Raw genomic sequence first — 26,895 nt, 5'->3', positions numbered from 1 at the left:
CTTTGAGGCACACATTAAAAGCGTTACTAAAACGGCCTTCTTTCATCTCCGTAATATCGCTAAAATTCGCTCCATTCTGTCCACTAAAGACGCTGAGATCATTATCCATGCGTTTGTTACGTCTCGCCTCGACTACTGTAACATATTATTTTCGGGTCTCCCCATGTCTAGCATTAAAAGATTACAGTTGGTACAAAATGCGGCTGCTAGACTTTTGACAAGAACAAGAAAGTTTGATCACATTACGCCTGTACTGGCTCACCTGCACTGGCTTCCTGTGCACTTAAGATGTGACTTTAAGGTTTTACTACTTACGTATAAAATACTACACGGTCTAGCTCCATCCTATCTTGCCGATTGTATTGTACCATATGTCCCGGCAAGAAATCTGCGTTCAAAGGACTCCGGCTTGTTAGTGATTCCCAAAGCCCAAAAAAAGTCTGCGGGCTATAGAGCGTTTTCCGTTCGGGCTCCAGTACTCTGGAATGCCCTCCCGGTAACAGTTCGAGATGCTACCTCAGTAGAAGCATTTAAGTCTCACCTTAAAACTCATTTGTATACTCTAGCCTTTAAATAGACTCCCTTTTTAGACCAGTTGATCTGCCGTTTCTTTTCTTTTTCTTCTATGTCCCACTCTCCCTTGTGGAGGGGGTCCGGTCCGATCCGGTGGCCATGTACTGCTTGCCTGTGTATCGGCTGGGGACATCTCTGCGATGCTGATCCGCCTCCGCTTGGGATGGTTTCCTGCTGGCTCCGCTGTGAACGGGACTCTCGCTGCTGTGTTGGATCCGCTTTGGACTGGACTCTCGCGACTGTGTTGGATCCATTGTGGATTGAACTTTCACCGTATCATGTTAGACCCGCTCGACATCCATTGCTTTCCTCCTCTCTAAGGTTCTCATAGTCATCATTGTCACCGACGTCCCACTGGGTGTGAGTTTTCCTTGCCCTTATGTGGGCCTACCGAGGATGTCGTGGTGGTTTGTGCAGCCCTTTGAGACACTAGTGATTTAGGGCTATATAAGTAAACATTGATTGATTGATTGATTGATAATTCTATGTGTCTCTACATCAAAACATATTTGTTCATACCGCATTAATATATGCTCATTTTAAACTTTCCTGCAGAGAAGGAAATCCCAACTAAGTCAATTGACCAAAAGTGTATTTATTTAAGAGTTATTAAGCAATGGCATAAACGTTCATGTCATTTCCAAAACAGAAAGTGCAAGATTGTCAGAGACATTTTAATGATATTATTATTGTATTACATATTGTATATATATATATATATATTGTATATGTATAGGGGTGGGACCTAATAAGTTTACTTCTTCCCACTCCCTTTTGAGCCAATCTTGACATCTACAAAAGATTAGTCACATGTAATGTTTACAATGTAGTTGTGAATATAATGTATATATATATATATATCTCTTTTGTATTTTATGTCATTCTTTTGTTTTGTTTGCATGGCTCAAAATAAACCATTCATTCATTCAAGTGTCATATAAAAAGGAGCTGCATAATAGGAAATCAAATAGTGCTCGTCCTTCGCTATGTGGTAGGTTACTACGGACGTTATTTAATTCTGTTGTTGACAAATTTTTCATACGGTGTTGATCTGGAAATTAGGGCTAGGCGATATTGGCTTTTATTCATATCGCAATATTTTTATGCCATATTGCGATATACGATATATATTACGATATTTGCCTTGGACTTGAATGAACACTTGATACATATAATCACAGCAGTATGATGATTCTATGTGTCTACATTAAAACATTCTTCTTCATACTGCATTAATATATGCTCATTTTAAACTTTCATGCAGAGGGTGAAATCTGCTGATCCGACTCCGCTTGGGATGGTTTCCTGTAGACGGGACTCTCGCTGCTGTCTTGGATCCGCTTTGAACTGAACTCTCGTGGCTGTGTTGGAGCCACTATGGATTGAACTTTCACAGTATCGTGTTAGACCTGCTCAACATCCATTGCTTTCGGTCCCCTAGGGAGGAAGGGTTTGCCCACATTTGAGGTCCTCTCCAAGGTTTCTCATAGTCATCATTGTCACTGGCGTCCCAGTGGGTGTGAGTTCTCCTTGCCCACTGGGTGTGAGTTTTTCTTGCCCTTCTGTGGGTTCTTCTGAGGATGTTGTAGTCGTAGTGGTTTGTACAGTTCTTTGAGACATTTGTGATTTAGGGCTATATAAATAAACATTGATTGATTGATTGATTGATTGATATATCGTATATATCGATATATCGCCTAGCCCTACTGGAAATGTTTGCCTCGGCATTTTGATGGTGTGGTCGTGTGGCACCGAGCGGAGTTGACATGCGGAGAAAACACTCTTCATTCTCTAGCAGGTGACTTTTCAAATGATGCTACATATTAGCAGTAATGCGACTGTTGGAGCCAAATATCCTTATTTGTGTTTATATTGTTTTTATTTTATTTTCTCTAATTGATTGCTGGCCTCAGCTCATGTGACATTTCCTTTTTTGGCGGGTTGCTCCGCCCACTTCCTGTTAAGAACCAGGAAGTGTTGACACGGATGGGACTCTTGCTATGGTGTGGTTACCATGGTAGCCTACTTAAATTGGGGGTTGTGGGGCGGTATAGCTCGGTTGGTAGAGTGGCCGTGTCAGCAACTTGAGGGTTGCAGGTTCGATTCCTGCTTCCGCCATCCTAGTCACTGCCGTTGTGTCCTTGGGCAAGACACTTCACCCACCTGCTCCCAGTGCCACCCACACTGCTTTAAAAATGTAACTTAGATATTGGGTTTCACTATGTAAAGCGCTTTGAGTCGCTAGAGAAAAGCGCTATATAAATATAATTCACTTCACTTCACTTCACTATTGTTGTTGTGGTTATTGTTGTATTTGCTGTTGTTGTTTTTGTCTTTCTGTCTAATCCCCCTCTCTTATCCCCACAATTTCCCCCTCTGTCTTCCTTTTTTCCTCTTTCTATCCCCTCCTGCACCAAATGATAATATAAATACATTTAATAAAGTCAAATTCAAATAAGGCAACAAGAGAAGTATCCTACACTTGTCTTTTGTAAAATAAATCTGAACAGCCGATACGGGCATCTACATCAACTATAAGATTTGCCTGAGAAGCTGGACAGGACAAAAAAAATAAATAAAATAAAAAATTGGGTTCAGGTGTGAGCACGGGCAGGGCGATTGGAGGACAAACAGTTTTCGACCGTGTCGTGTCGGAACAATGCTTATTTATAAAGCCCTTTAAAAACAACCACAGTTGAAGAACAAAGGGCTGTACACCACAAAGAAATAAAAACAAAGGACAGACTTAAAAAAAAACAAAAACATTTAAAACAGAAGTAAAAAAAACACATTGAAATAGCAAATACAAATTACCCTAAGAACAATGTAATAGATAAAAAGCAGTTACTCTATTGATACACATTATTTCCAGGCATTCGAGGGCCAAATAAAATTAAGTGACGGGCCACATCTGAGTTTAACACGTGTTCTCGAGACACCTGTTACAGTCCGAAGATCATTAAAAAGTACATTCTGCAGAATAGGAAAGAAACTAAAACAAGGCTGGGGAACAGAACTGGCACATCTACACAACCCCCCCGTTCAGCTCGCCGTGTCTTCCGAGTGTCAAATCGCTAAGTTGAGCCTCCGCTGCCATAAACCCGGTGGGAGAGCTCAGGAATAATCTCGGCGATGTTAATGATGCAATTTATATGTGAGGGGGGACCGGTGTTTGGCAGGTCTCTTTTTACGACTGAACGGGCTGCAGCGAGCTCCCAGCAGCCTCCGCCGCTCCATGGGTGTGGGAGGAGGATGTCAGGGGCCCGCCACTGATAAGAGCCATTACTATTAGTGTCTGCCTGTCACCTGCTGTGCGTCATCCAGCCTCCCCCCCCCCCCCCCCCTCAGGCATTTACCTGCACATTTTCCACAGACGCACTCGCCGGGTTCTAAAAACCACACACGCAAAACCACAGCGAGCATCCACATGAATCTATTTGATAAACAAAACAGCTGCTGATAAGTCCGAGCGGTATTCCAGACGCCGCGATTTGTCAGTTTTTCCACGCGGACGTGAGCCCTCATTTGGTTTCATTTACTGCTTGGCGCACACGAAAATCCGACGGCGCCTTAAACTTTTGAACCGGGGCGGAGAAATGAACGGCGATTTTGTTTCCTCAAAAGAAAAGTCCAAAAAAATAATATTTAACAGTGTTACCCGTAACCACCCACCCACCCACTGTTGCTATGCAACACTTCAGGCACGACAAAAAGGGAGAGAAATGTGCAGAATTAATGAAACGGTCAGGCATGCGGCGAGGAAAATACAAGAGGAGCTTCAATAGGGAAGGACACTGTAAAAGTACACTGTAAAAAAAAAAAATCCTATTTTTATGGTTAATTTACTCTAAATTTCTACTGTAATTTAAAAGAAAAATTTAAATAAATAAATAAATAAATGGGTTGTACTTGTATAGCGCTTTTCTGCCTTCAAGGTACTCAAAGCGCTTTGACACTACTTCCACATTTACCCATTCACACACACATTCACATACTGATGGAGGGAGCTGCCATGCAAGGCGCCAACCAGCACCCATCAGGAGCAAGGGTGAAGTGTCTTGCTCAGGACACAACGGACGTGACGAGGTTGGTACCAGGTGGGATTTGAACCAGGGACCCTCGGGTTGCGCACGGCCACTCTCCCACTGCGCCACGTCGTCCCCAAATAGGTTATAAAACTGTAGAATTGAAGACATTATCTGTAAGTAAACAAACCGCCTGTTATTTTAAGTAATATGCCAGTAATGACAAACTATGTATATTTCTTTTTTTTTTTTTACAAAAAAATACCATATTAATAATACATATTTTCTGTTTTCTTAAATTACTTTAAAATTCAATGAAAATTACAGTAATTAACTTTCATTTAATATGTAGCTTGTTATATAAAAGTCTAAGTCCATACTAACAATCTAACAGTTTTATATGTAATTTTAAAGAAAATCTTATTTTTTTAATATTGATGTGTATTTTTGGGCTTCACGGTGGAAGAGGGGTTAGTGCGTCTGCCTCACAATACGAAGTTCCTGCAGTCCTGGGTTCAAATCCAGGCTCGGGATCTTTCTGTGTGGAGTTTGCATGTTCTCCCCGTGAATGCGTGGGTTCCCTCCGGGTACTCCGGCTTCCTCCCACCTCCAAAGACATGCACCTGGGGATAGGTTGATTGGCAACACTAAAATTGGCCCTAGTGTGTGAATGTGAATGTTGTCTGTCTATCTGTGTTGGCCCTGTGATGAGGGGACGACTTGTCCAGGGTGTAGCCCGCCTTCCGCCCGATTGTAGCTGAGATAGGCGCCAGCGCCCCTCGCGACCCCAAAAGGGAATAAGCGGTAGAAAATGGATGGATGGATGGATGGATTTTTATATTTAAGTTGAAAAATATTAATAGCCTGTTATATAGAGGTATATGCTCATACTAAAAATTGGACATTTTACTCTGTGATATGAGACATACTTGATCACAGCCAACAACAATACAATTCACACTGACAGTGGCAGTACAAACAAATTTAACACTGTTACAAATATGCGCCACACTGTGAACCCACATCAAAAAAGAATGACAACACATTTCGGGAGAACATCCAGGATTTCTCATAGTCAGCATTGTCACTGGCGTCCCACTGGATGTGAATTCTCCCTGCCCACTGTGTGTGAGTTTTCCTTGCCCTTTTGTGGGTTCTTCCGAGGATGTTGTAGTCGTAATGATTTGTGCAGTCCTTTGAGACATTTGTGATTTGGGGCTATATAAATTAACATTGATTGATTGATTGATCTTCACCGTAACACGAAATAAACACAAAAGAACAAATACCCAGAATGCCAAGTAGCGCTACTCTTCCGGGCTACACCCCCGCAACCACCAAACCTCGCCCACCTCAACCAACACACGGAGGGGGGCGGTGATGTGGAGTGGTGGCGAGGGTGTAGCCCGGAAGAGTAGTGCTGCTTGGCATTCTGGGTATTTGTTCTTTTGTGTTTATTTTGTGTTACGGTGAAGATGTTCTCCCGAAATGTGTTTGTCATTCTTTTTTGATGTGGGTTCACAATGTGGTGCATATTTGTAACAATGTTAAATTTGTTTGTACGGCCACTGTCAGTGTGATCTGTATGGCTGTTGATCAAGTATGTCTTTCAGCCAGGTTAGTATATAAAACAAAGCCTTGCACAACATGCGTCACTATTGGCTCGCTGCATTGTCCGGTAAATGAGCTAATGCGAAGAGATGTTGTCAAGGACGAAAAGGGCAGTGCTGTCACGGCACTCCCAAAAAATATTTGTCCGGTCAATATCGGGACAACCCTTTGCGTGGGTCACAGGGAATCTCTCGTGACAATTGATTGATACTTTTATTAGTAGATTGCACAGTACAGTACATATTCCGTACAATTGACCACTAAATGGTAACACCCGAATAAGTTTTTCAACTTGTTTAAGTCGGGGTCTACGTTAATCAATGCATGGTACAAATATATACTATCAACATAATACAGTCATCACACAAGTTAATCATCATAGTATGTACATTGAATTATTTACATTATTTCCAATCCGGGGGGTGGGATGAGGAGCTTTGGTTGATATCAGAACTTCAGTCATCAACAGAGAAATGTGGACATTGAAACAGTGTAGGTCTTATTTAGTAGGATATGTACAGCCAGCAGAGAACATAGTGAGTTCACATAGCATAAGAACAAGTATATACATTAGAAGTACATTTGAGTTGTTTATCATCCGGGGAGATGGGATGTGAATGGAGGAGGGTATTAGTAAAGTGTTGAAGTTGCCTGGAGGTGTTGTTTTAGAGCGGTTTTGAAGGAATATAGAGATGCACTTACTTTTACACCTGTTGGGAGTGCATTCCACATTGATGTGGCATAGAAAGAGAATGAGTTAAAACCTTTGTTAGATCGAAATCTGGGTTTAACGTGGTTTGTGGAGCTCCCCCTGGTGTTGTGGTTATGGCGGTCATTTACGTTAAGGAAGTAATTTGACATGTACTTCGGTATCAGGGAGGTGTAGCGGATTTTATAGACTAGGCTCAGTGCAAGTTGTTTTACTCTGTCCTCCACCCTGAGCCAGCCCACTTTGGAGAAGTGGGTTGGATTGAGGTGTGATCTGGGGTGGAGGTCTAAAAGTAACCGGATTATCTTATTCTGGGATGTTTGGAGTCTAGATTTGAGGGTTTTGGAGGTGCTGGGGTACCAGGAGGTGCAAGCGTAATCGAAGAAGGCAAGTATGTTGACAGGTCGGTTTAGCTATTCAAAGAAGAGGAATCCACTTTTCACGTAATTTCTACATACAGTGGCCCCCCCGGTAAACTGAGTTTGAGACCCCTGATCTTAATAATTCCGAAAAAATCGGTAAAATAATGGTATTTTTCTATGGAACTGCCAGTATTGTCACTTCATTAAAGTTGGTTGATTGTAATAATTGGAAAAACTCTGTAGAAAAAAGGCATTTTTGTGCAGAACTGTTTGCATCGTCACTTTATTAAAGGTGGTTGATTTTAACAATTGACAAAAAATCTGTAAAATTTCGATATTTTTCAGCAAAACGTTTAATGAAAATTTCTGTAAATATAATGTTTTTGATCATTATTTGGTTTACAGTGTTTTACTTTAATTTTATGGTTTTCGTTTGGCAGCCGTAGCGGCCAGTAGATTACCGTTTTTTATACAATTTTTTTTTTACAGTGTAACTACCGTATTTTTCAGATTATAAATCGCTCCGGAGTATACGTCGCACCGGCCGAAAATGCATAATAAAGAAGGAAAAAACATATAAAAGTCGCACTGGAGTATAAATCAAATTTTGGGGGAAAATTTATTTGATAAAACCTAAGACCAAGAATAGACATTTGAAAGGCAATTTAAAATAAATAAAGAATAGTGAACAACAGGCTGAATAAGTGTACGTTATATGACGCATAAATAACCAACTGAGAAGGTGCCTGCTATGTTAACTTAACATATTATGGTAAGAGTCATTCAAATAACTATAACATATAGAACATGCTATATGTTTACCAAACAATCTGTCACTCCTAATCGATAAATCCCATAAAATCTTCTTCCTCGATGTCGCTTTTAAACAACTTTGCCAACTCCAAAAGTATGCGCCGCTTCCTCTTGTCTTTTTCTGCTGCATATTTCACTACGTCCAGCTTGTAATCTGCAGTACATGATCTGCTTTTCGTTGCCATTTTTGTTCAGCCCTTCTCAGTTTTTATAAGTTACCGCCAACGATGAAATGATCCATTTTAATAGCTACGGCAGTAGCATATAGCATATAGCAGTTAGCATTCCATGACCCACAATGCACTTCTGCCATGACCCTCCCCTTATGTGACGATTGCTGACATTTGCTTCGTCTCTTCCGCAAATGAGATAAATAATATTATTTTATATTTTACTGTAATGTGTAAATAATTTCACACATAAGTCGCTCCGGAGTATATGGCGCACCCCCGGCCAAACTGTGAAAAAAAACTGCGACTTATAGTTCGAAAAATACGGTATATATATATATATATATATATATATATATATATATATATATATATATATATATATATATATATATATATATATATATATATATAGAGTGCAGTACTTAGCCACAACCAGCAGAGGCACTGTTGCTTTGGTCCTAACTCAATTAAGCCTGGAGGGAAGAAAAAAATGGGACAAGGAATGAAAGGAAGACCCAATATACCCCCTCACCCTACATTTTAGCCCTATCCCTAAATTTTGCACATTTCCACGAGGGTAGTCATGTCCCAATGACTCTTTGCATGTAGAGGTAGACGGGTATAACGAGGGGTAGGGGGTATTTTACCGTATTTTCCGCGCTATAAGCCGCACCTAAAAACCAAAAATGTTCTCAAAAGGTGACAGTGCGGCTTATAACCCGGTGCGCCTTATATATGTATTAATATAAATATTTATTTTCATAGAGTTTAGGTTTCGCAACTACGGTAAACAGCCGCCATCTTTTTTCCCCGCCCACCTGGAAAGAGGAAGCGCTTCTTCTTCTTCTACGGTACGCAACCACCAAAGTAAGCACCCGCCCCCGTAGAAGAAGAAGCGCGCGGCTAATCCGATTCATTTAATTTGTGTGTTTCCGTAAAGACGACCACAAAATGGCTCCTACTAAAAGACACGCGTACAACGCAGAATTCAAACTCAAGGCAATAAGTCACGCAGAAGAACACGGAAATAGAGCAGCAGCGAGAGAATTGAACATAAATGAATCAATGGTGCTTAGGTGGAGGAAGCAACAAGATGACCTGCGCCAAGTAAAGAAGACAACACAGAGTTTGAGGGAACAAAGCAAGATGGCAACAGTTGGAGGACAAACTGTAACAGTGGGTTGTTGAGCAGAGAGCAGCAAGCAGAAGTGTCAGCACCATCACTATTCCAATTAAGCGAACTTCACTTGGATGATTTAAAAAGGTGGTGCTTCTTGGTGTTTCCGGTTCATGAAAAGACGCAATCTCTCCATCCGCACACGGGCTACTATTTCACAGCAACTGCCAAAAGACTTCCAAGAAAAGCTGGCTACTTTCCACGCATATTGTAAAAAACAAGATAGCTGAAAAAAGATCCGGCCAAGAAGGCAGGATTCATGGAACTGCCGGACAGCAACAGCGACACTGACTCTGATGACTTCGACGAGACGGAGCCCGCCATTTCGGATGCCGTATTCGCCCATTTTTTTAATTCAGACACCGAAGAAGAAGAATTCGAAGGATTTATGGATGAGGAATAACTTCTGAAGGTGAACTTTAAATGTTTATTTTGTGTGCTGTGACATTAACGTTCGAGCAAAGTTGAGTTATTGATGTTGCTATTGCTCTGCAATATTTTGAGTGTTACTATTGTTGTGATTGCACATTCGCACACTGGTTTGTATTATTAAAGTTTGACTGACCTATCTGACTGTTTTTTTGACATTCCCTTTAGCGCAGCGGGGGCGTGGCTTATGACCCGGTGCGGCTTATAGGTTTACAAAGTGTTTAAATATGCCATTCATTGAAGGTGCGGCTTATAACACGGGGCGGCTTATAGCGCGGAAAATACGGTATATCCATCCATCTTCTTCTGCTTATCCGAGGTCGGGTCACGGGGGCAGCAGCCTAAGCAGGGAAGCGCAGACTTCCCTCTCCCCAGCCATTTCGCCCAGCTACTCCCGGGTGGTGATGAGGCGTTCCCAGGCCAGCCGGGAGACATAGTCTTCCCAACGTGTCCTGGGTCTTCCCCGTGGCCTCCTAACGTATTTTTTTTCCCCCCAAGATAGCGCCGCTGTAGTGGCTGCTGGTGGCCGGAGTTCTGTGCTCTTGTTTCATCCTTTTGTGTACCTGGTGTTTAACTCTTGTTTTCAGGTGGGTTTTTTTTTTTGTTGCCTTTTGGTTCAGGACCCTTTGGCTGCCGTGCTTTTTTTTGTGAACATCTGGATCTGCCTCTTGGTCATGGGGACCAGCTGTTGGGTCTCTGCCACACCAGAGTCCGTTTGGAGAGACTGGAGGAGAGGCGTTGCAAAGCGGGTGCTGAGAGCCAGGACGGACAAGATTTACAGTGCCTTGGCTGAATGAGCAGGTATCGGACACCTCGGTGTCCTTGGACGCATCCTCGCTCATCCATGCTGACTGGACACTGGCCGAGAGTTGGTGGGCGGCCGAGGGTTGGGTCGGCTCTCTTGGTTGCTTTGTTGGGTCTGCTCCTGTCCCTCACCATGTGTATATGTTTGTATATGTTTTCGTGTTGTTGTTGTTTTACTTATGTGGCTGTGTGTAGAAGTGGCTGGTGGCATCAGCTCTGCTCTTTTAATATACTTTGTGTTCTTTGATGTTCCCCTCCTACACACATGATTATGTGTGCTATGGCTATGAGGTTTTTTTTTCTTCTTCTTGGGCCCAGGTTTAGACTGAATTTCTATCCTCCCCAGCATTTACCTGTTTCTCATGTTTATTGTAAGGGGTGCCGGAAGTTGGGAGTCTCCCTGTAATGTTTGTATGATCTAGAATGGGATTGTGCTTAAAATCAGATTTTCCCCTCGGGGATCATTAAAGTAGTTCTAATTCTATTTCTAATTCTAATGAATCTAGCCCTTCAGATTAGGCAGCGGCGGCGATGACCAAGAAGAACTCGGAGTTGGAATATAATTACAACACTTTATGTACATATTTATATACATATAAAAGCTCCATTCACAGGCAGAGTCCCATTGCTTTTATGAGCGGTCAAGCAAATAAAAAGCCGAAAAAAAAAATTAAAAATAAAAAAAAATATATATATATATATTATTTTTATTTACTTATTTTAATTTTTTTTGTGGCAGCCGTAATTCTTTCGTGGCGGGCCGCCACAAATAAATGAATGTGTGGGAAACCCTGTATATATATATATATATATATATATATATATATATATATATATATATATATATATATATATATATATATATGTCTTGATTGGATTATCCAGAGAATAGTGCTCGATACCGTGGTAGAGCGCAATATGTAGGTGTGGGAAAAAATCACAAGACTACTTCATCTCTACAGAACTGTTTCATGAGGGGTTCCCTCAAATCTCCTGATGATTGAGGGAACCCCTCATGAAACAGATCTGTAGAGATGAAGTAGTCTTGTGATTTTTTCCCACACCTACATATATATATATATATATATATATTAGTGCTCCAAATCTTTGGGTGTCCAACGATTCGATTCAATATCGATTCTAGGTCAATATATCGATTTTTTCGAGTCAACGCGATTCTCGATTCAAAAACGATATTTTTCCGATTCAAAACGATTCTGAATTCATTCAATACATAGGATTTCAGCAGGATCTACCCCAGTCTGCTGACATGCTAGCAGAGTAGTATATTTAAACAAAAAAAAAAAAGGCTTTCATAATTGTAAAGGACAATGTTTTATTAACTGATTGCAATAATGTAAATTTGTTTTAACAATTAAACGAATCAAAAATATGACTTATATTAACTTTGTGAAAATATTGGACACAGTGTGTTGTCAAGCTTGTGGGATGCGATGCAAGTGTAAGCCACTGTGACACTATTCTTTTTTTTTATATATAAATTACTAGTGATAATGTAAATGAGGGATTTTTAATCACTGCTATGCTGAAATTATAACTAATATTGATACTGTTGTTGATAATATTCATTTTTGTTTCACTACTTTTGGTTTGTTCTGTGTCGTGTTTGTGTCTCCTCTCAATTGCTCTGTTTATTGCAGTGTTGCTGGGTCAGGTTTGGTTTTGGAATTGGATTGCATTGTTATGGTATTGCTGTGTAGTGGTTTGTTGGATTGATACAAAAAAATAAATAAATACAAGTAATTAAAAAAAATGTATATAAAAAAAATAGATTTTTTAAAAATGACAATCGATACTAAAACGCACGTGAGAATCGCGATTCAAATTCGAATCGATTTTTCCCACACCCCAAATATATATATACACATATACATGTACATATATATATATATATATATATATATATATATACATATATATATATATATACATATATATATATTATATATATATATATACACACACACACGTACACAAATACACACACATTCACACACGGCATAGCTCGGTTGGTAGAGTGGCCGTGCCAGCAACTTGAGTGTTGCAGGTTCGATTCCCGCTTGTGCCATCCTAGTTACTGCTGTTGTGTCCTTGGGCAAGACACTTTACCCACCTGCTCCCAGTGCCACCCACACTGGTTTAAATGTAACTTAGATATTGGGTGTCACTATGTAAAGCGCTTTGAGTCACTTGAGAAAAGCGCTATATAAATATAATTCACTTCACTGCACTTCACTTATACACACACACATACATACATACATACATACATATATATATATATATCACATACATACATATACACACACACACATTTATATACATACATATATATATATACACACACACACATATATATATATATAAACATATATACATGTATATATAAACATATATACATGCATATATTGTAGCTGAGATAGGCGCCAGCGCCCCCCGCGACCCCGAAAGGGAATAAGCGGTAGAAAATGGATGGATGGATGGATATAAACATATATACATGCATATATAAACATATATACATGTATATATCAATCAATCAATGTTTACTTATATAGCCCTAAATCACTAGTGTCTCAAAGGGCTGCACAAACCACTACGACATCCTCGGTAGGCCCACATAAGGGCAAGGAAAACTCACACCCAGTGGGACGTCGGTGACAATGATGACTATGAGAACCTTGGAGAGGAGGAAAGCAATGGATGTCGAGCGGGTCTAACATGATACTGTGAAAGTTCAATCCATAATGGATCCAACACAGTCGCGAGAGTCCAGTCCAAAGCGGATCCAACACAGCAGCGAGAGTCCCGTTCACAGCGGAGCCAGCAGGAAAGCATCCCAAGCGGAGGCGGATCAGCAGCGCAGAGATGTCCCCAGCCGATACACAGGCAAGCAGTACATGGCCACCGGATCGGACCGGACCTCCTCATATATACTTACATGCATAAATAAAACAGATATCTATGTATGAACAAATATATATATAAACATTTATATAAAACATATATATATTTATATATATATATATATATATTTATATATATATATATATATATATATATATATATATATATATATATATGTATATATATATATACATACTGTATATGTAAACACATATATACTGTATATATAAACACATATATACTGTATATATAAACACATATATATATGTATATATATATATACTATTTTTAATTTTTAAAAATCAATTTTGAAAAAAGTAGCTTTTCAAGCCTTTAACCTGTTTTGAATCAGTTTAATCACTAATATTATTCCAAAAAATACATTGCAAGAATTTAAATCATGTTGGATAGAGAATCGATTCTTAATCAAATTGTCACCCCAGGAATCGGAATCGGATCTAATCATTAGGTGCCCAAACATTCACACCCTTAATCAATATATCATAACATAGAAGGAACTTTGCCATTAGGTCATTACTCACACTTTTTTCCATCTCACAATAGATCCTCCTGCCTATGTCACCTTTCCAACAGTCAAAACGGTCTCAAGAAACCACATGATTGAGCCGTCAGCTAGTAGCAAATCTCTCTCGTGATAAAGACGCCGGGTAATCGCCTCGTCAACTTTTACTCTCGTGATCAGAGAGATTTAACGCGGTGCCGGCGTTGCGCTGTGACATGCAGGCAGCCGCACAGCAGTTGAGGTGGGAGGAAAAATGTGCGGTAACGGTGCATGTAGAAAAAGAAAGAGGGGGGGGGGGGGGGGGTTGTAAATGGCATGGCGGGTGACACCGAAGCCCACGCATGAACACGTCGCTTGTCAAAGCGAATGAGGCGTTCTCGTGCTGCCATCGACCCCAAAAAAATCGACGGTGAAGTGCACACCTGGAATGAAATCTCGCAAGATTCTTAACAGACCATAAAGCAGGGTGCTAAACAGTGCTTGCGCAATTAACCTGCCTTAAAACAAACAAGAGGCTTTGGTCTTTTTAAGAGCGACCACATGCTTGAGGAGGTTCTGTTTCTGCTGCTGAAACTGGGGAAAAAAAAAAAAGTCGGCGGGGGCCTTAATCGTTCCTCAGCGGGTTTATTTCAAGCGCAGCTGCACAGCGGCTACATTTGACGTGATCAAAACCCGAAGGGAGCGAGGTCAGGGCTCTTAGGGAAAGACCTGAGACACTAACACCGAGGGTCTAGTCACAAAGAATGTCTGTCCTGGCGCACGTCATTAGGTGCGAGCAGGAGTGTAAGTAACAGTAAAACAGTTAATGGCCTCTTTTAGCGGAAAAAAAAAAAAATAGAAGCACATCCTACGCTCATGGCTGGAGCACAAAAGCTCCACTCTTTCGCCTTGCCTGGGCTAAGTGGTACCAGGCGGAGGAATTTCTTCATTTAGCCCGTTCAAAAACCAGGGGGAAAAAAAGGGGGGGGAAAACGGGGCCCCCCTGTTGCTGCTCTTTATTTATTCAACAGAACGAGCTATTAAAGCCAAACATTAGGTCATGGCATATTTTCACCCGGAGAAATAAGTCAATGAGACGTCAAACCTCGTATTTCCTAAAGAAATACGGCAGTTTTTTGTTTTTTTTTAAAATAAAACTTTCAACGGTGTGGCGCACATGCGTTTCCAATTAGGAGCTGCAGACCCAACATGCAAGCCCGGGCCCCCGCTTTCAACCCTTCTGCAATTGACCCGCGCTGTGCAGATGTTTAACAGGCATTAAAACCTTCACAGAGGAAAAACATGTTTTTTAAACAATAAATGAAGACCTTGATGATGGAGATAAATGTGAATGAATGAAAAATGTAGTTAACAGCTCCGTTGAAAGTACCAGTAGAGTGGAAAAACACATTGCCTCTATACTGAAGCTATTATCAATCTATCAATCAAAGTTTACTAATATAGCCCTAAATCAGGAATGTCTCAAAGGGCTGCACAAGCCACCACAATATCATATATGTCTGAATGATGACACCAAAATACTTAAATAAGCCAAAGCTCCTGTTTTTTCAGCAATTGCATATGCAGAAATTAAACAAAAAAAGCACCATTTAAAGATGTTTAAGTGTTTAAAGAATTGAAAATTGATCAACATAGTTTAAAAAAAAATACATTCCCCATTCATCCAAATGAATCACCATTTCTATTTCAGTCACTACGTTATTTAGTCATTACAGTAATTACAACTTACGTTCACATCCACAGGAACCACATGGGTTAGCCTACTCTATACAGTATTTATAACCTTACTAGTGTTCACATCCACAGGAACCACATGGGTTAGCATACTCTATACAGTATTTACAACCTTACTAGTGTTCAGATCCACAGGAACCACATGGGTTAGCCTACTCTATACAGTATTTACAACCTTACTAGTGTTCACATCCACAGGAACCACATGGGTTTGCCTACTCTATACAGTATTTACAACCTTACTAGTGTTCACATCCACAGGAACCACATGGGTTAGCCAACTCTATACAGTATTTATAACCTTACTAGTGTTCACATCCACAGGAACCACATGGGTTAGCCTACTCTATACAGTATTTACAACCTTACTAGTGTTCACATTCACAGGAACCACATGGGTTAGCATACTCTATACCAAGGGTAGGGAACCTATGGCTCTAGAGCCAGATGTGGCTCTTTTGATGACTGCACCTGGCTCTCAGATAAATCTTAGCTGACATTGATTAACACGGTAAGTAATGAATAATTCCGCTGGTAATCACAGTGTCAAAAATAACGTTCAAAATATAAAACATTCTCATGCAATTGAATCCATTCATCCGGTTTCTACCGCACCTGTTCAAGAAGTCGTATTAACGGTAATTATTATTTTTTTATTGTCGGTTAGCTTCAGAATGACAATGTTATTAAAAAAAATAAGAGACTTATTATACTCTAAAAATGTTGGTCTTACTTAAAAATGCACGCATTTAGTTGTATTCAGTATTAAAAAAATATATTTTATGGCTCTCACGGAAGTACTTTTTAAAATATTTGGCTTGTATGGCTCTCTCAGCCAAAAAGGTTCCCGACCCCTGCTCTATACAGTATTTATAACCTTACTAGTGTTCACATCCACAGGAACCACATGGGTTAGCCTACTCTTAACAGTATTTACAACCTCACTAGTGTTCATTCACACATTACTTTGGCATTTTTCAACCCTTCTGCAATTGACCCGCGCTGTGCAGATGTTAAACAGGCATTAAAACCTTCACAGAGGAAAAACATGTTTTTTAAACAATACATAAAGACCTTGATGATGGAGATAAATGTGAATGAATGAAAAAGGTAGTTAACAGCTCCGTTGAAAGTACCAGTAGAGTGGGAAAACAAATTGCCTCTATATTGAAGCTAGTATCAATCAATCAAAGTTTACTTATATAGCCCTAAATCACGAATGTCTCAAAGGGCTGCACAAGCCACCACGATATCATATATCTGTTTTTTTTTTGTTTTTTTTTCCTTGTCATGAAAAAGGGTTTTTTTTGTCATGAAAAAGGGAGGTTTTTGTTTGTTGTTGGTGCACCAATTGTAAGTGTGTGTTGTGTTTTTTATGTTGATTTAATACAAAAAATAAAAAATATATATATTTTTTTAAAAAAATAAAAAATTCTTCTGCGGCCCGGTACCAATCGGGCCACGGCCCGGTGGTTGGGGACCACTGCCCTATAGGAAGACATTTTTACACACACACACACACACACACACACACACACACTTTTTGGCACATTTTTTAAGGTAAACTACAACAACACATGAAAAGTCCTCATTCTCTTTGCCATACATTCAATTATTATTCAATCAACACATTATGATGGGACTGTCTGTGAATGCACCTGCTGCTCTAACTTGATGTTTTTGCATTAAAAAAAAAACACAAATTATGCAATTTAGGCGCGGCGATGAGGTGGCGACTTGTCCAGGGTGGCCCCCGCCTTCCCCCCGATTGTAGCTGAGATAGGCACCAGCGCCCCCCGCAACCCCAAAGGGAATACGCGGTAGAAAATGGATGGATGAAAAGACCACAACGGAGACTGTGTTGAATAACTTAAGCTGTACATCAAACAAGAATGGGAAAATAATTCCACCTAAAACGCTTCAAAAATTGGTCTCCTCAGTTCCCAAACGCTTACTGAGTGTTGTTAAAAGGAAAGGCCATGTAACACAGTGGTAAAAATGCCAACTTTTTTGCACCGTATTGCTGCCATTAAATTCTAAGTTATTCTAAGTTTCTCAATTCGATCATTAAATATCTTGTCTTTGCAGTCTATTCAATTGACTTTAAGTGGAAAAGGATTTGCAAATCCTTGTATTCTGTCTTTATTTACCATTTACACAACGTGCCAACCTCCCTGGTTTTGTACAATTGGATATAGTTAATTGATACAATGAAGCATATAAAGTCAACTTGATTTTCCACTCTCCTGGTATTTAGAGCAAACTAGGCAACAATGCTGATTTGTTCGGTTTTCCCAATAAAAACACCCCACTTGCTCTGGGAACCCGAGGTAGGATGCACTTCCCTGGCAGCGGCAATAACTCCCAGGGTTCCAACCTTGGCAGCTCCCCGAGGAGCTGTTGCAAGGCTTTGATGTTGCCCCTAAATGAATGGACTGTGCACCCTCCCTGCTCCGACTGTCGCTTATATACGACACTCCGAGGACACAACTCCACGCCAGAAACGTCGTAAAAAAAAAAAAGCGCTTCCCAAAAAAAAAAAAGGAGTTGCTGCTCACTTGGTTCCGTCTTTTTGATGTGGGATGCTGGGCTGGTTTTTGTTCACTTTAACAAGCATCAGCCTCCATGTCGGACGTTGCTGCAGGGCACGGCGTTTACTAGGATCCAGAGCAAAGACGACAAGCTCCGGCGCACTTCTGGCGTTTTTCCAGGGATTTCCTTCAAGTCGGAGGGATGTAAGCTTCCATCTTCACAAGATGAGGTCTCCCAAACAAAAGTAGACCTCCGCCAAAGCCAAATAATAATGCAAGGGTAAAAAGCTGCTGGCTTTAAATTAAATCCTTTGTTTTTGGCCCTTAAAGGCCTACTGAAAGCCACTACTACCCACCACGCAGTCTGATAGTTTATATCAATCAATCAATCAATGTTTACTTATATAGCCCTAAATCACTAGTGTCTCAAAGGGCTGCACAAACCACCACGACATCCTCGGTAGGAAAACTCACACCCAGTGGGACGTCGGTGACAATGATGACTATGAGAACCTTAGAGAGGAGGAAAGCAATGGATGTCGAGCGGATCTAACATGATACTGTGAAAGTTCAATCCACAATGGATACAACACAGTCGCGAGAGTCCAGTCCAAAGAGGATCCAAGACACAGCAGCGAGAGTCCCGTTCACAGCGGAGCCAGCAGGAAACCATCCCAAGCGTAGGCGGACCAGCAGCGCAGAGATGTCCCCAGCCGATACACAGGCGAGCAGTACATGGCCACCGGATCGGACCGGACCCCCTCCACACGGGAGAGTGGGACATAGAAGAAAAGAAAAGAAACGGCAGATCAACTGGTCTAAAAAGGGAGTCTATTTAAAGGCTAGAGTATACAAATGAGTTTTAAGGTGAGACTTAAATGCTTCTACTGAGGTGGCATCGCGAACTGTTACCGGGAGGGCATTCCAGAGTACTGGAGCCCGAACGGAAAACGCTCTATAGCCCGCAGACTTTTTTTGGGCTTTGGGAATCACTAATAAGCCGGAGTCCTTTGAACGCAGATTTCTTGCCGGGACATATGGTACAATACAATCGGCAAGATAAGATGGAGCTAGACCGTGTAGTATTTTATACGTAAGTAGTAAAACCTTAAAGTCACATCTTAAGTGCACAGGAAGCCAGTGCAGGTGAGCCAGTACAGGTGTAATGTGATCAAACTTTCTTGTTCTTGTCAAAAGTCTAGCAGCCGCATTTTGTACCAACTGTAATCTTTTAATGCTAGACATGGGGAGACCCGAAAATAATACGTTACAGTAGTCGAGGCGAGACGTAACAAACGCATGGATAATGATCTCAGCGTCTTTAGTGGACAGAATGGAGCGAATTTTAGCGATATTACGGAGATGAAAGAAGGCCGTTTTAGTAACGCTTTTAATGTGTGCCTCAAAGGAGAGAGTTGGGTCGAAGATAATACCCAGATTCTTTACCGTGTCGCCTTGTTTAATTGTTTGGTTGTCAAATGTTAGAGTTGTATTATTAAATAGAGTTCGGTGTCTAGCAGGACCGATAATCAGCATTTCCGTTTTTTTGGCGTTGAGTTGCAAAAAGTTAGCGGACATCCATTGTTTAATTTCATTAAGACACGCCTCCAGCTGACTACAATCCGGCGTGTTGGTCAGCTTTAGGGGCATGTAGAGTTGGGTGTCATCAGCATAACATATATCAATGATGAAATATTAACATTGCAACACATGCCAATACGGCCTTTTTAGTTTACTAAATTGCAATTTTAAATTTCGCCCCAAAGTATCCTGCTGAAACGTCGCGGAATGAAGACACGTTTTCCAGCATCGTTCCCAGCTATAAGTCGTCTGTTTTCATCGCATAATTCCACAGTATTCTGGACAGCTGAGTTGCTGAATCTTTTGCAATGTGTTCAATGAATGAATAATGGAGACATCAAAGAAGAAACCTTACTAGTGTTCACATCCACAGGAACCACATGGGTTAGCCTATTCTATACAGTATTTATAACCTTACTAGTGTTCACATTCATAGGAACCACATGGGTTAGCCTACTCTATACAGTATTTACAACCATACTAGTGTTCACATCCACAGGAACCACATGGGTTAGCCTACTCTATACAGTATTTACAACCTTACTAGTGTTCACATCCACAGGAACCACATGGGTTAACCTACTCTATACAGTATTTACAACCTTACTAGTGTTCACATCCACAGGAACCACATGGGTTAGCCTACTCTATACAGTATTTACAACCATACTAGTGTTCACATCCACAGGAACCACATGGGTTAGCCTACTCTATACAGTATTTACAACCTTACTAGTGTTCACATCCACAGGAACCACATGGGTTAGCCTATTCTATACAGTATTTATAACCTTACTAGTGTTCACATTCATAGGAACCACATGGGTTAGCCTATTCTATACAGTATTTACAACCATACTAGTGTTCACATCCACAGGAACCACATGGGTTAGCCTTCTCTATACAGTATTTACAACCTTACTAGTGTTCACATCCACAGGAACCACATGGGTTAGCCTACTCTATACAGTATTTACAACCATACTAGTGTTCACATCCACAGGAACCACATGGGTTAGCCTATTCTATACAGTATTTATAACCTTACTAGTGTTCACATTCATAGGAACCACATGGGTTAGCCTTCTCTATACAGTATTTACAACCTTACTAGTGTTCACATCCACAGGAACCACATGGGTTAGCCTATTCTATACAGTATTTATAACCTTACTAGTGTTCACATTCATAGGAACCACATGGGTTAGCCTTCTCTATACAGTATTTACAACCTTACTAGTGTTCACATCCACAGGAACTGCACAGGTTAGTCTACTCTATACAGCATAGTTCAAATAAATTACCCCTCACTTTTGTATTTTTTTTCCTGGTTTTTGAACACTGACTTTTTGCAGTGTATACACTTTACAAGAAATAAATTGTCGGCAAACTCCGGAGCTTGCTGGCTTGTGCACGCTAGCTTTCTGAGACTCTTATTTTGTTAGTGCAGGCAGGATGAAGGAGGGCTTTTTGGAAAGTCATGACCATTTACCATTTAGTGGTCAAATGTAAGGAATATGTGCAGTACTGTGCAATCTACTAATAAAAGTTTCAATTAATCAATCAAAAAAGACAAGCCACATTTTCTTGTTCTATTGGCTGATAATTTTGCTTAGTTAAAAAAAAAAAATACCCCTTATTTTTGTATTTTTTTTTCTTGTTTTTGAATACTGACTTTTCGCAGTGCATACACTTTACAAGAAATACATTGGCGGCAAAATCCGGAGCTTGCTGGCTTGTGCACGCTAGCTTTCTGAGACTCTTATTTTGGGCTTTTATTGTGAAGACAGGAACTGTGCAGTCAGTCTTTAGAGTTTTGACGGCAGGTACTGCACAAGAGTCTGTTGGAATAAAAAGTGTTTCTCGTCTTCCTGTCGGTCGTTTTTTCTTAATAATCGTCTGGCCGCAGCCAGCGTCCTCTCACAAGAACCTTGGGTGCCGTGAATGTCACTCAAGAGACATTCACGGAGATTGATAAGAGCTAATTTTGAGGTCTATTTTTTTAATGCCTGGCTGGCGATCGACTGACACACCCTCCGGGATCGACCGGTAGCTCGCGCTCGACGAATTGTGCACCCCAGGTTTACAGGGTTTCACAGTTACAAGTGACCCTGTGGGAGCAGCCGTAACTTAGAGTGGCCCACAAGAAAAATGAGTTTGACACCGTTGATGAAACAACACAAATGACCAAATAGGTGTTCTGATTTTGGTCCCTATTAACCGATCTCCTTAACATGCATAGCCCTAATTTTGGTCCCTGTTGGACATTGGTCCCGGGGTGGGTGGAAATTCCCACCTTTTGATCCCTATTGTTTCTATCCCTGGGGACTGTCCTGATTGTGGTGTGGGGGTAGTAACTATCCATCCATCCATTTCCAACTGCTTATTCCCTTTTTTTGGGGTCGCGGGGGGCGCTGGCGCCTATCTCAGCTACAATCGGGCGGAAGGCGGGGTACACCCTGGACAAGTCGCCACCTCATCGCAGGGCCAACACAGATAGACAGACAACATTCACACTCACATTCACACACTAGGGACCAATTTAGTGTTGCCAATCAACTATCCCCAGGTGCATGTCTTTGGAAGTGGGAGGAAGCCGGAGTACCCGGAGGGAACCCACGCATTCACGGGGAGAACATGCAAACTCCACACAGAAAGATCCCGAGCCTGGATTTGAACCCAGGACTGCAGGACCTTCGTATTGTGAGGCAGACGCACTAACCCCTCTTCCACCGTGAGGGTAGTAACTAAAATTACTAAAATTCAAACTGTTCTCAGTGGAACAAATACCAGATTTCCGTATCAAGAGATGAGTATCTTTCACATTTGAATCGATTGGGTGCTCAACTTGAACTCCTCCACTTGGGGCAGGGTCTCCTCCCCAACCCGGAGATGGCATTCCACCCCAAGTGGAGGAGTTCAAGTACCTAGGAGTCTTGTTCACGAGTGGGGGAAGAGTGGATCGTGAGATCGACAGGCGGATCGGTGCGGCGTCTTCAGTAATGCGGACGTTGTACCGATCCGTCGTGGTGAAGAAGGAGCTGAGCCGGAAGGCAAAGCTCTCAATTTACCGGTCGATCTACGTTCCCATCCTCACCTATGGTCATGAGCTTTGGGTCATGACCGAAAGGATAAGATCACGGGTACAAGCGGCCGAAATGAGTTTCCAGGGCTCTCCCTTAGAGATAGGGTGAGAAGCTCTGCCATCCGGGAGGAACTCAAAGTAAAGCCGCTGCTCCTTCACATCGAGAGGAGCCAGATGAGGTGGTTCGGGCATCTGGTCAGAATGCCACCCGAACGCCTCCCTAGGGAGGTGTTTAGGGCACGTCCAACCGGTAGGAGGCCACGGGGAAGACCCAGGACACGTTGGGAAGACTATGTCTCCCGGCTGGCCTGGGAACGCCTCGGGATCCCCCGGGAAGAGCTAGACGAAGTGGCTGGAGAGAGGGAAGTCTGGGCTTCCCTGCTTAGGCTGTTGCCCCCGCGACCCGACCTCGGATAAGCGGAAGAAGATGGATGGATGGGTGCTCAACGGTGCCAATTTTCAGTACTTCTGTGTTAATAAATGTTCATTTATTTTATAATATAATCCATGTTTCTATTTACAAACCCCAAAACCAGCGAAGTTGGCACGTTGTGTAAATGGTAAAAAAAAAATTAAAAAAAAACAGAATACAATGATTTGCAAATCCTTTTCAACCTATATTCAATTCAATAGACTCCAAAGACAAGATATTTAATGTTTGAGCTCATTTGGAATTTGATGCCTGCAACTTGTTTCGAAAAAGCTGGCAAAACACGACTGAGAAAGTTGAGGAATGCTCATCAAACACTTATTTGGAACATCCCACAGGTGAACAGGCTAATTGGGAACAGGTGGGTGCCATGATTGGGTAAAAAAAGCAGCTTCCGTGAAATGCTCATTCATTCACAAACAAGGATGGGGCGAGGGTCAACAACTTTTGATCAATTGCGTGAGCAAATAGTCGAACAGTTTAAGAACAACATTTCTCAAAGAGCTAATGCAAGGAATTTAAGGATTTCACCATCTACGGTCCATAATAACATCATATGGTTCAGAGAATCTGGAGAAATCACTGTACGTAAGTAGCAAGGCCAAAAATCAACACTGAAAGCCCGTGACCTTCAGGCGGTACTGCATCAAAAAGCGACAACAGTGTGTAAAGGATATCACCACATGGGCTCAGGAACACTCCAGAAAACCACTGTCAGTAACTACAGGTCGTCGCTATATCTGGAAGTGCAAGTTAAACGCTACTATGCAAAGCGAAAGCCATTTATCAACAACACCCAGAAACGCCGGCGGCTTCGCTGGGCCCTAGCTCATCTAAGATGGACTGATGCAAAGTGGAAAACTGTTCTGACGAGTGCACATTTGAAATTATTTTTAGAAACTGTGGACGTCGTGTCCACCAGACTAAAGAGGAACAGAACAATCCGGACTTCTATAGGTGCAAAGTTCAAAAGTCACGATTTACACAACGTGCCAACTTCACTGGTTTTGGGTTTTGTATTAGAACAGAATTCAGCAAAGATCTGTTTTGAGGATTGCCACAACAAAACTGATACTCGGCTTCCACGCACTGGCAAAACAGGCTGTTTAACAACACTGCTGCCACTAAAACACATTGTGTTAACCCTTTAATACCATTTGTATCTTCCTTTGATGCTCTGATATGATATAGTTAAAAATAGACGTATTATAATTAAATTGCCCATGTGTGAGAAGTCTACTGTTAGATCCGATACAACAGATATGATATGCTATGGCCAGTCTGTCAAATTCAAAAAGTCAATGAGGTCCCTGAGCCAAAAGGTTTGCCCAACCCTGGTAGACTACCGTATTTTTCGGACTATAAGTCGCAGTTTTTTTCCTAGTTTGGCCGGGGGTGCGACTTACAGCGACTTACGTGTGAAATTATTAACAGGTTACCGTAAAATATCAAATAATATTATTTAGCTCATTCACCCAAGAGACTAGACGTATAAGATTTCATCGGATTTTGTATTGATTTGTATTGCTCCATTTATAGTATAGTAATTAGATTAGATTAGATTAGATAGTACTTTATTTATTCCGTCAGGAGAGTTCCTTCAGGAAAATTAAAATTTTCAGCACAATCCCATTCAAGATCAGACAAACATTACAGGGAGACAGAACAGGATCGCTGACGGGTCTGCCGGCTTCCAGCGCCCCTTACAAGAAAGATGAGATACAGGTAAACAAGGGGGGGGATGGGAGAAAAAAAAAAAAATGCTCATTGTCCTTTCTGTATTATTATTTATTTCACTAATTGCTTCTTTGCTATCACTTTTATCATCACATTTGTACATATCCTATTTGCTGATGTTGCTCTATTGTTGTTGTTGTTGTTGTTGTTGTCTCTGTCTTATCCCCCTCTTGTCCCCACAATTTCCCCCTCTGTCTTCCTTTTTTTCCTCTTTCTATCCCCTCTTTCTCCGGCCTGGCTGCACCAATTAATAATATAAATGCCTTGAATAAAGTCAAATACAAATAAGGCCAACAATCAATCAATCAATCAATGTTTACTTATATAGCCCTAAATCACTAGTGTCTCAAAGGGCTGCACAAACCACTGCGACATCCTCGGTAGGCCCACATAAGGGCAAGGAAAACTCACACCCAGTGGGACGTCGGTGACAATGATGACTATGAGAACCTTGGAGAGGAGGAAAGCAATGGATGTCGAGCGGCTCTAACATGATACTGTGAAAGTTCAATCCATAATGGATCCAACACAGTCGCGAGAGTCCAGTCCAAAGCGGATCCAACACAGCAGCGAGAGTCCCGTTCACAGCGGAGCCAGCAGGAAAACATCCCAAGCGGAGGCGGATCAGCAGCGCAGAGATGTCCCCAGCCGATACACAGGCAAGCAGTACATGGCCACCGGATCGGACCGGACCCCCTCCACAAGGGAGAGTGGGACATAGGAGAAAAAGAAAAGAAACGGCAGATCAACTGGTCTAAAAAGGGAGTCTATTTAAAGGCTAGAGTATACAAATGAGTTTTAAGGTGAGACTTAAATGCTTCTACTGAGGTGGCATCTCGAACTTTTACCGGGAGGGCATTCCAGAGTACTGGAGCCCGAAATGGAAACGCTCTAAAGCCCGCAGACTTTTTTTGGGCTTTGGGAATCACTAATAAGCCGGAGTCCTTTGAACGCAGATTTCTTGCCGGGACATATGGTACAATACAATCGGCAAGATAGGATGGAGCTAGACCGTGTAGTATTTTATACGTAAGTAGTAAAACCTTAAAGTCACATCTTAAGTGCACAGGAAGCCAGTGCAGGTGAGCCAGTACAGGCGTAATGTGATCAAACTTTCTTGTTCTTGTCAGAAGTGTAGCGGCCGCATTTTGTACCAACTGTAATCTTTTAATGCTAGACATGGGGAGACCCGAAAATAATACGTTACAGTAGTCGAGGCGAGACGTAACAAACGCATGGATAATGATCTCAGCGTCTTTAGTGGACAGAATGGAGCGAATTTTAGCGATATTACGGAGATGAAAGAAGGCCGTTTTAGTAACGCTTTTAATGTGTGCCTCAAAGGAGAGAGTTGGGTCGAAGATACCACCCAGATTCTTTACCGTGTCGCCTTGTTTAATTGTTTGGTTGTCAAACGTTAGAGTTGTATCATTAAATAGAGGTCGGTGTCCAGCAGGACCGATAATCAGCATTTCCGTTTTTTTGGCGTTGAGTTGCAAAAAGTTAGCGGACATCCATTGTTTAATTTCATTAAGACACGCCTCCAGCTGACTACAATCCGGCGTGTTGGTTAGCTTTGCAAATTGACTTTTGCAAAGTCAATTTGTACAGCCGATATGGGCATCTACATCAACAATACGATTTGACTGAGAAGCTGGACAGGACAAAAA

The 26,895-nt window shown here is 41.4% G+C and overlaps 1 protein-coding gene across 2 annotated transcripts in view; it reads right to left on the bottom strand.

Annotated features, from left to right (window-relative positions):
- Window positions 1-26,895, bottom strand: part of LOC133558385 (adenosine kinase-like) — a 409,076-nt gene that overhangs the window by 313,224 nt on the left and 68,957 nt on the right. The gene's annotated exons all lie outside the window — the stretch shown is intronic.

This window comes from Nerophis ophidion, linkage group LG08 (genome assembly GCF_033978795.1).
Source record: "Nerophis ophidion isolate RoL-2023_Sa linkage group LG08, RoL_Noph_v1.0, whole genome shotgun sequence".
Taxonomy (NCBI): Eukaryota; Metazoa; Chordata; class Actinopteri; order Syngnathiformes; family Syngnathidae; genus Nerophis; species Nerophis ophidion.
Note: the sequence above shows the minus strand (reverse complement) of the source record. Positions and strands in the feature narration are given on the sequence as shown.